We start from the raw sequence: 11615 nt of genomic DNA, 5'->3' as shown, positions 1-11615 counted from the left end.
AAAGGAACCCTAGGGTTAAGCCCCCTACCAAAAGGTACGAATTCGAGGATTCCCCGGGCACTTGTTTCATTAGTCTATTACTGATAGTGTATGTGCATTGCATGCTACAACCCACCGCGTGACCACCCTACTGACCAACTCTCAGAGGAGACTTCTCAGCCAGCCAAACTGGCGGAGAGCAGGACTGCGTCGTGTTCTGCGCCTCCTCTGGCCATCGGGAAGACCGGGGAGGTGCTGTTCCAAAGGACCCCTCCTGGCCCGGACAAGGGAGGTGGTGGTGACGACATCATGGCCGAGGCTAACACCTCGGTCACTGAAGACAAGGAGGGAGGATCCCTCCTAGTGAACAAGGAGGGGGAGCTTGGTCAATCTGAGCCCTCCCAAAAGACGATTCCGGAGCCACCAAGGCCTTCAGATGCGTCAATTTCTCCCTCCAATGAAGGGGGAGCCGGGGCCCCACCACCAGCGCCAAATACTGGGGATCGGGCTGTGGCTGGGTGGCTGGATATGATGGAGGAAGTCGTGAATAACTCCTCTATCATCGCAGAACACCGCGTGCTGATGGTCCACTACAAAAAAAAGACACATCCGTGACATTTTGGGCCAAACGAAATTTGTTTCTGTCATGCTTATGACACTTCTTTGACGATAACTGAGACAAAACCCGGTATCATCATAGATGTGGTGGGCTCCTACTTCTATGACAAAAAATCATGACAGAAAATGGGCTTTTCATCCTGGGCGGGCCGGAGACGCAGTTGCATGACATTCTTTGGGCCGAACATAACGGAAAAAACCATGGTAGAAGCGAGGGCGAGGAAAATATCGGGGAGTTCCCGGATACCATGGGTGGTCGGGGGCCGAGCGATGCGCGTTTCTCTACGCGCGTGGGTGCAAGGCGTTGGGATCTAACTGAAACCGAGTGAGGTGTTTGCCTACTGAACCCAAGCGAGGTGTTCGCCTATTGAACCCGAGCGATTGCACTACAGGCTACGCGTTACTGAACCCGAGAGATCGATCGATCTTGCTGTTAACTGAACCCGATCAAGCGATTCCTTTGCTACTGCTACGAACTGAAGCCGATCGAACCTGCTACCTCTTGATGAACAGTGAGTGTTGTTGTGGGGTGTAGATGAACAGTTCCCGGTGGGGGTTGGATGAATAGGACCCAGTGGTAGTAGAGGCCATTGCCGCTGGATGAACAGGACCCCGATCGATCGAGCCGGTTGGGGGTGGATGAATAGGACCCCGTGGAGGGCTGGTTGAACAGTAGCCGGTGGAGGGCTAGATGAACAGTAGACCGTGGAGGGGTGGTTGAACAGGACCCCGTGGAGAGGGCTGGTTGAACAGTAGCCGGTGGAGGAGCGGTGGAGGCTGGATGAACAGCAGCCCGTGGATGAACAGTGGCTGGTGGAGGCAGGAGGGGAGACGTCGTGGATGAATAGTCGCAGGTGGAGGCTGGAGGAGGTCGATGGTGGATGAATAGTAGTCCGTGGAGGCAGTCGACGATGGAGATGAACAGTAGCCTGTGGAGTCCCCTTTTGCGGTATGGCACACCCCTCCCGATGACCAGGACCCCTGTTTCGACCGTAGCGCTCCAACACAAGTCCGTTTCCTCCATTTTGCGGTACGCCACAACCCTCCCGATCAACAGGACCCCGTTTCGATCGTAGGAGGTCCAAGAGAAGTCTGTTTCCTCCATTTTGCGGTAGGCCAGACCCCTCCCGATGAAGAGGATCCCGTTTCGACCGTGACCGGTCGAACAGAACACCGTTTCCTCCGTTCTGCGGTACGCCAGGCCTCGTTTCAATCGTCTATTCCGTCCAAGCCGGTTGGCTCCCGATGAACATGATGCATTCCGTTGCCTCCCGATGAACACGACGATGCAGTTTCTCCATTCCGATCCAAACGGTTGGATGCCGAGGAACACGACGCCGTTGAGGGAGTCCTGGACTAAGGGGTCCTCAGGCATCGGGCCTGTTAGCCATGGGCCTGACTGATGGGCTGTGAAGAACACGAAGACCGAAGACTGCACCCGTGTCCGGATGGGACTCTCCTTGGCGTGGAAGGCAAGCTTGGCGACCAAATATGTAGATTCCTTTCTTTGTAACCGACCCTGTGTAACCCTAGATCCTCCCGGTGTCTATATAAACCGGAGGACTTAGTCCGGAGGGGAGATATCCATTACCATAGTCATACAGGCTAGGCTTTTAGGGTTTAGCCATTACGATCTCGTGGTTGATCAACTCTTGTAATACTCATATTCATCAAGATCAATCAAGCAGGAAGTTGGGTATTACCTCCATAGAGAGGGCCCGAACCTGGGTAAACATCGTGTCCCCTATCTCCTGTTACCATCGACCTTAGACGCACAGTTGGGACCCCCTACCCGAGATCCGCCGGTTTTGACACCGACATTGGTGCTTTCATTGAGAGTTCCACTGTGCCGTCCCCAAAAGGTTTGATGGCCCCTTCAATCATCAATGACAATGCTGTCCATGGAGAAACCTTCCTCCCCGGACAGATCTTCGTGTTTGGCAGCTTCGCACTACGGGCCAACTCGCTTGGCCATCTGGAGCAGATCGATAGCAACGCCCCTGGCCATCAGGTCAGATTCGGAAGCTTGACCTACGTCGTGGACATCCGTGGAGACTTGATCTTCGACGGATTTGAGACCACGGCGACCGCCCCTTGTCACCCTGATGAACATAACTTAAATCTGTCATCGGACCGAATCCAGGAGATGGCTTCCGTAACTGCTCTGGCTTTAGATCCGGAGCAGATCGCACCCTCCGAGGACGGGAGACTCAACCCCGCCACGGAGGTCACAGACTCCGCAACGTTGGAGCCGCACATAGTCTCAACATCACCCGACATCTGTGTCACCGGAATTCCAGACTCGTCTCCGGCTATAAGTTCTGAACCATGTGAATCCGCGGACGCAGAACTTGATCGATTACCGATCGTCGAATTCAGCGCCGCAGATATCTTCCAAGATTCGCCCTTGGGCAATGTGCTAAATTCATTAAGAAATCTGTCCTTGGCGGGGGACTCACAGCCGAATTATGTCCGGTTTGAACTGGAGGCTGATGATGGGGGAGAATTTTGCTTCCCACCCGCCACCCACTTGATAGCCACTATCAAGGACTTAACCGAGACACTTGACTATGGCTCTGAAGACATCGACGGTATGGACGACGATGCCGGAGAAGACGAGACCCAAAACCCGCCGTTCACTGGACGATGGATGGCCACCTCCTCATACGACGTATACATGGTGGATGGACCAAAAGATAATAGCGACGACAAGGAGAACCCAGCGAAGGATCACCCTCCTAAAACACAACCAAAGCGCTGTCGTCAGCGGCACCGCTCCAAATCGCGTCGCAGTAAAGACAGCAACACCGGGATAGGAGACGATAACACTCCGGATGGTGCCGAAGACACAGAAGACCCCGATGAACAAACCGCCGAACAAGACAATCGGGAAGATGGGCGAGTTAGCCCATATGAACAGGCCATAGAAGAAGACTCGGAGGATGGTAGTTATCATCCGCCCTCCAAGGAGGAGGTGAGCCTCGGCAACGAAGATTTCATCGTGCTTGAGGAACCCCTTGAGCAGGAGCGCTTTAAGCTTCAGCTAATAGCCACTGCGAGGAGCCTAAAAAAGAAGCAGCAGCAGCTTCAAGCTAATCAAGACCTGCTCAATGACAGATGGACCGATGTCCTGGCAGCCGAGGAATACGGCCTTGAGCGCCCAGCTAAAAGTTACCCGAAGCACAAATTGCTACCTCAGTTCGATGACGAGGCGGCAGCACCCGCACCAACATCGCGCAATGCGGCGGACCGACCACCGCGCGGTCGGGATAAAATGGCAACTCAAGCCAAAAACCAGACTATCCCACCTCGCCGTAAAGGCAGGGATAAGACAGCTCGGGGTCATACATATGACCTTAGTCAAGACCTGGATAGTAGAGCAGGACATACAAGATCGATCTACGGATCGCGGGGACATGCCCTAGCACGCGAGGACGGCTATGTATTCGGACGCGACAAACCTAGTCACGCCAGGGCCGAAAACCGCAGACGGACTCCATCGGAGCTACGTCGCGGTGCGGCCCGATATAGAGGTGCTGCACACCCTCTTTGCTTCACTGACGAAGTAATGGATCATGAATTCCCAGAAGGGTTCAAACCCGTAAACATTGAATCATATGATGGAACAACTGATCCCGCGGTATGGATCGAGGATTTTATTCTCCACATCCACATGGCCCACGGGGATGATCTTCACGCCATCAAATACCTCCCACTAAAACTCAAAGGGCCAGCTTGGCACTGGCTAAACAGTCTGCCTGAAAATTCTATTGGCAGCTGGGAGGACTTGGAAGAAGTTTTCCTTGACAACTTCCAAGGTACATATGTCCGGCCACCAGATGCCGATGACTTGAGTCACATAGTCCAATAGCCTAGAGAGTCAACCAGGAAATTCTGGACTAGGTTCCTAACTAAAAAGAACCAGATCATCGACTGTCCGGATGCCGAAGCCCTAGCGGCCTTTAAACATAGCATCCATGACGAATGGCTCGCCCGCCACCTCGGCCAGGAAAAGCCAAAATCCATGGCAGCCCTCATGGCACTCATGACCCGCTTCTGTGCGGGTGAGGATAGTTGGTTGGCCCGTAGCAAAAACACAGAAAGTGAAATAGGCACCTCCGATGGCAAAAATAGCAATGGCAAGCTTCGACGCAACAAACAGAAACGCCGAAGCAATGGAGACAACACCGATGACACAACAGTCAACGCCGGGTTCAGTGACTCCAAGTCTGGCCAGCGGAAGAAGCCATATAAAAGAAACAATCAGGGACCATCAAGCTTGGACCACATACTTGATCGTCCATGCCAAATCGACGGCACCCCAGATAAACCTGCCAACCATACCAACAGAGATTGCTGGGTTTTAAGCAGGCCGGCAAGTTAAATGCCGAAAACAATGAGAAGGGATCGCAAAGAAAGGACGATGACGAGGAGCCCAGACAGCCGAACACAGGGGGACAAAAGAAGTCCCCCCCCCCCCCCCCCGCAGGTCAAAACAGTGAACATGATATATGCCACACACATTCCTAAGAGGGAGTGCAAGCGCGCGCTCAGGGACGTCTATGCGATAGAGCCAGTCGCCCCAAAATTCAACCCATGGTCGTCATGCCCGATCACCTTTGATTGTCGGGATCATCCGACCAGTATACGTCATGGTGGTTCAGCCGCACTGGTCCTCGACCCAATCATTGACGGATTCCACCTAACGAGAGTCCTCATGGACGGTGGCAGCAGCCTCAATCTGCTCTGTCAGGATATAGTGCGCAAAATGGGTATTAACCCATCACGTATCAAGCCCACAGAAACAACCTTTAAAGGAGTCATACCAGGTGTAGAGGCTCGCTGTACGGGCTCAATTATGCTAGAGGTTGTCTTCGAATCCCCAGATAACTTCAGAAGCAAGGAGTTAATCTTTGACATCATCCCTTTCCGCAGCGGCTATCACGCACTGCTCGGATGGACCGCTTTTGCCCGATTCAATGCGGTGCCTCATTATGCCTAACTCAAGCTCAAGATGCCCGGGCCACGCGGCATCATAACAGTTAATGGAAACACGGAACGCTCCCTTCATACCAAGGAACACATTGCTGCCTTAGCAGCAGAAGCATAGAGCGGCCTTTTTAAGCAGAACCTTAATTCGGCGGCCAAGCTCCTGGACACTGTCAAGAGGGTCCGGACCATCCTGCAGCATGACAGCTTGGCTCGTCAGGAGCTTGATTAGCAATTAGGCCTCCGTCCCAGTCCCGATCAGGTGGCAGCACTAGTACCGCGCGTAGATAACTACACACTCAAAATACCATGGGCATAGACGGAGGCATAACTAGCCGGTGATCCACAACACGGCTCGACCGATACAGGACAAATATACTTTCATTGTTTCCTTTTCCCCTTTTCAGATTTCTTTTTCGCAGACCTTCCCTGATGGCTATCACCGGTCCTCTCAAAGGACAAATACACCAAGATGGCAAGAAGCACAAGCGTATTGGGGAATTTCAAGGTGGTTTCGTTAACAATCACTCTACCTGTTTTCAAGACCCATGCAGCTCTTCCTTGGTTTTTGGCATGTTAAATAGCATGTTGCTTAACACACTATTTGTATCAATGCACTCTGACGTATTAATAAAATTGCAATGAAAACAGTTCGCGGCCCAAATTCTGCGGCCCTAGCTCATTACCTTTGCTCCTTTTCTGTTTTCCTTTATTCTTTGTTAATAAACCATATCAAATAGCACCCGTACACTCTGGTACGTTTTACATTTGCCAGGGGCTTTATAGCGCCCCGTAATACGACAATAAAGTCCGAACACTCTTTACAGTATAGTTCGGCACCCCGAATTTAGCACTATATGCATTGGTTCCGAATCATGTCTCTGGTCAATAGTTGGGTTGCCCGGCTCCTGTGCTTACTACCTTACATTCCGCTATATCGGCTAGGGTAGTAAAGTGAGAACTACTGCGATTGTGCCCTTGTTCATCCGGATGAGCACCTCAGTAGAGAAAGCTGAAAACTGACTGTCATGATACGGCGAGAGCTGGTCAGCTTTTCAGAGGTCTCAAATCGTTAGAGGTTTTTTCCGCAGTATGTGATGAATCGGTTCTTACCTGATCAGGTGTTTACAAAATCTCCCCAGTTCGGACTTCCGAATACCAGGGGCTGCGCCAAAAAAATTATCGTCAAACTACTATGGCTAAGTGAGGGTGATAAAGCATTATAGTCCGATTGCCTTGTTCGTTGCGCTGAACACCTCCTTCAAGGACCAAATAATTGGATCAACAGTGTTTAGATTTCATCCCGAACACCCCAGTATTACTTACGTGGGGGCTGAAGCCGACGACTGGCCAACTCTCATATTTAATAAAAACGGCCGCACAGGAGGTAAAAATCTAACACAAATCATTATATTACATAAATTGTCTTTGTTTCATAATACTGGGCGAGACAAAATACGAAGGTATTCATTCAAAGATCACGTCTTTTGCACACTGCTCCGCAACAATGCGGGACCCCCCCAGGACGTCTCCGAAATATCGCTCGCGTGTGCGGTGCTCCTTGACCTCTGGCGGCCCTTCGGTCGCTAGCTTGACGGCGTCCATCTTCACCCACCACACCTTCACATAGGAGAAGGCCAGGCGCGCGCCCTCGATGCAGACGGACCGCTTGACGGCATCCAGCCGAGGAGAGGCATCCACCAGCCGCTTCATGAGGCTGAAGTAACTGCTAGGTCTAGCTTCGGCTGGCCACAGCCGGATTATTAAATCCTTCGTGGCCAGTTCGGCCACCCTGTGCAGCTCGACCAACTGTTTTAGCTGGTCGCTGAAGGGCATCGGATGCTCTGGCGCAAGATATTGCGACCAGAATAGCTTCTCCGTAGAGCTCCCTTCTTCGGCTCGGAAGAACTCCGCGGCGTCGGACACACTACGTGGCAGATCAGCAAAAGCCCCTGGAGAACTCCGAATCTGGGTTAGTAAAAGATACTTCCTCCTTACATATTTGCTTTGCATACTGAATGCCTTACCCGCCGTGATCTTCCTGGCCTCCTAGATCTCCCGGAGGGCGCCCTGGGCCTCACTCCGGGTCATCTCTGCACTCTGACGAGCCTTGGCGAGTTCGGTCTCTTGAGCCGACGCATCGCGCTCCAAGGTCTCGCACTTCCTCACCGCGTCTTGGAGCTCCTGTTGGACCTCGCTGACCCGGGCCTTGAGGTTCTTATGGGCGGCCTGCTCCTTGACAGCCTTCCCCTCGGCTTCGGCCAGGGCCTTTCTCAGGGCCTCGACCTCGGTCGTCGCTTCTATACATATCATGACACTTCGGTCAATGCATATCATTTTACCTTTTTCGAACATATAACAGGTTATTACATACCTTGTTTTTCTTGGAGCTGCTCCAGTCTCTGCTTCAGTCCGGAGACTTCGGCAGTATGCGAGGCTGCGGCCAACAGCGATGCCTGCGTATTCATTTTAGACAAATTTAGTTCATTTCCTGCAATAAGGGATTGATCCTCTGTCCGGCTTTTTCTTTCCGAACACCGGACAGTGTCTCAGGGGCTATTGTCTATGTTGGGATTTTCTCTTTTCTCGTCGCTTACCTCAAAACCTGTCAGCAGGCTGCTGCAGGCTTCGGTTAGTCCGCTCTTGGCAGACTGAACCCTTTCAATTACCGTGCCCATAAGAACACGGTGCTCATCCACAATGGAAGCGCCTCGCAGCACTTCCAGCAGATTATCCGGTGCCCCTGGTTCGACAGGTGTCACCGGCGGAATAGGCATACCCCCTTTTTTTGAAGGAGGCTGCACGCTAGATTCCGGAGGCATATCGGTCTCCGGAATCGAATCCGGCTGAGGGCCGAACTGAATACGGCCCTCATCGCCAGTCTCCATGGGGATCGGCTCCCCCTGGTGTCCGGTGACAGAGGCTTCGCCTCCTGGTGCCTTCTGAGCCTCTCCCCGGCATGGGAAAGTCCTTCAGGATAGCATCTCTGCATCATCCTTGGCCTTGGGGGAGTGAGCGGTCGGCAGTGACTCGCTGGCCATCGCCTTTGAATCCAACGAACCTCGTGATGAGGATCGCTGGGAGCTGTCGTGGGCCGGACTACAATAGCATAACTAATCATGTCAATACGACGAAAAGGAGAGGCTAGATTTATGGGCATATATGAGTCCTAGCACTTACGATGCAGCCCGAGGCTTAGTGCGGGAGTGTCGCTCCGGACTGCTGTCGATGTCCCACACGGAGTTATCTGCGAGGGAGCCCTTCCCTTTCTTGGATGTCTCCGTCTCCAGGGTCGTGGAGGCTTCCCTCTTCTTCTTTCCCTCATCAGGGGGAGGGTTGTTCTCTTCTTCCTCCTCGTCATCGTCATCCTCGGCGGCGGAGGAAAGGGTCACTTCGTCTTCGAACGTCACGTTCGAAGCACCCTTTCGACGGGGGCCACCTTTGGTCCCCTTGGCCTTCTTCTTGGCCTTCTTTTCCGGCGGCCTATAGGGCGCCGGAACAAGCATCTTTGCCAGGAGCGGGATGACTGGCTCTTCGGGCAGCGGAGCCGAACTATGGATCCGCTCCGCTCTCTCCGTCCATGCCTGAAAAAACAAAAAATACAGCAAAGGGTAGGTATCCTCCTTGAACAAATAAGTAGAAGGTACGCCTTAAAGAACTTACCTCATTTGCGGGATGGGTGTGATCGTGCCCACGGTCCGAATCTATGACCGGCGGCTTTTCGTTGCCCTTGAAGAGCAACTTCCAAGCATCCTCGTGAGTAGTTCCGAAGAACCCTCCCCGGGTCTGGTGCTTCTCTGGATCGAATTCCCATAAAGGGAAGCTTCGGCGTTGGCAGGGGAGAATCCGGTGAACCAGCATCACCTGGATCACATCGACGAGCTTGATGTTTTTATCCACCATGCTCTGAATGCGCGTTTGCAGTGCTATCGGCTCATCTGACGCAGACCAGTTAGGGTCCTTCTCCGTCCAGGAGGTGAGCCGCATTGGAGCTCCGGCCTTAAACTTGGGAGCCGCCGCCCAAGTGGCGCCGCGTGGCTCTGTGATGTAGAACAACTGCTTCTGCCACTCCTTGACAGTCTCCACGAAAGTGCTTGTGGGCCAAGTGACATTGGGCATCTTGCTCACCATGGCGCCTCCGCACTCCGTGTGCTGACCATCCACTACCTTCGGCTTCACGTTGAAAACCTTGAGCCATAGGCCGAAGTGGGGATGGATGCGGAGGAAGGCCTCGCACACGACAATGAATGCCGAGATGTTGAGGAAGGAGCTCGGGGCTAGATCATGGAAATCTAGCCTGTAATAGTCATCACTCCGCGGACAAAGGGGTGAAGTGGAAACCCCAATCCGCGGACAAAGTGAGGGAGGAAAACTCCCCCTCTCAGTAGGCTTCGGGGTGGGGATGACTTGCCCCTTGGTGGGAAGATGGTGGGCGATTCCTTTCGCTAGGTACCCCGCCGCCCAAAGCTGGGTGATGTCCTTCTCCTTGACGGAGGAGACCATCCACTTGCCTTGGCCTCCGGATCCGGACATGATTGAGTGCCTCCTAGAGATGGAGAAGATGGGAACTTGGGCGCTGGAGCTCAAGAATGGAAGGATAGTGAGGATGAGAAGGCGTGGGTGAAGGAGGGGAATCCTTATCTTCTTATAAAGGCCGTGAATATTGAATGCCTCCCCACTCACCTTAAAACTGGAAAGACAGACATATCTACACGCCGGATACCTTGTCATTGAAGCTAGGTTCAGGGGCTACTGAGGGAGTCCTGGACTAAGGGGTCCTCGGGCGTCCGGCCTGTTAGCCATGGGCCGGACTGATGGGCTGTGAAGAACACGAAGACCGAAGACTGCACCCATGTCCGGATGGGACTCTCCTTGGCGTGGAAGGCAAGCTTGGCGACCAAGTATGTAGATTCCTTTCTTTGTAACCGACCCTGTGTAACCCTAGATCCTCCCGGTGTCTATATAAACCGGAGGACTTAGTCCGGAGGGGAGATATTCATTACCATAGTCATACAGGCTAGGCTTTTAGGGTTTAGCCATTACGATCTCGTGGTAGATCAACTCTTGTAATACTCATATTCATCAAGATCAATCAAGCAGGAAGTAGGGTATTACCTCCATAGAGAGGGCCCGAACCTCGGTAAACATCGTGTCCCCTGTCTCCTATTACCATCGACCTTAGACGCACAATTTGGGACCCCCTACCCGAGATCTGGCGGTTTTGACACCGACAGCCGTCGCTGCCTCTCCATGTACACGAGCCCTGGCCGTACGTATGCGCGAGTAGGCGTTCTAGACCCCGCCTGTATTTACGTACGTGGCCGTATTTTTTGGCGTGTGGTTGTATGTATGTGTAGACGGTTTAGACGGGACAACCCGAACTGCTACGTGGGGGGCTCTACTATGACATGTGCCGCTACTTACTCGGCCACGGTTCATCGCTGCAGAGCGACCGATCGACCAATACATACGTACACATACGCGACAAGACAGACAATGGTACGTACGCTTCGACCAGGTGGGTCCCAGCTGTCAGGGAGGATAAGGACGCACATCCTTGTGTGCGAAGATATAGCTGCTGGGTCCTAGCTGTTAGGGGGGGAATCATTTTTTTGCCTGTAATAAGGACGCACTTCCTTGCGTGCGAAGATATAGCTGGTGGGTCCCAGTAGTCAGGGGGGAAACATTTTTTCGCGAAATACGGTGGCCCATCCAGTGGGTCCCTGCTGTCAGGTGGAGGAATCATTATTTTCCGTGTAATAAGGAGGCACTTCCTTACTGCAGCTGTGGACCCAGCTGTCAGCCTCTCCACGTATAATACTCTTCCGATGGAAGTCGTTCCTTGACCACATTGACCACGCCGCGCCGAGAGCACCAAGGCGGTGGATGACGGCGAGGCCTGGGAAGGGGACGACGCGGAGCTGGGGAAGACGCGGCAGTGGATGCCCACGCGGAGACGAGTACGAGGGTTCACTGGTTTGGCTACGGTGTGAGGCTGTCGTCGCCGCAGAATAATAGGGGGTGTGGGT

The sequence above is a fragment of the Aegilops tauschii genome, chromosome 1 (genome assembly GCF_002575655.3).
Source record: "Aegilops tauschii subsp. strangulata cultivar AL8/78 chromosome 1, Aet v6.0, whole genome shotgun sequence".
In the NCBI taxonomy this organism is placed as follows: Eukaryota; Viridiplantae; Streptophyta; class Magnoliopsida; order Poales; family Poaceae; genus Aegilops; species Aegilops tauschii.
The sequence above is the reverse complement of the archived record's forward strand: the minus strand, read 5'-3'. Positions refer to the sequence as shown.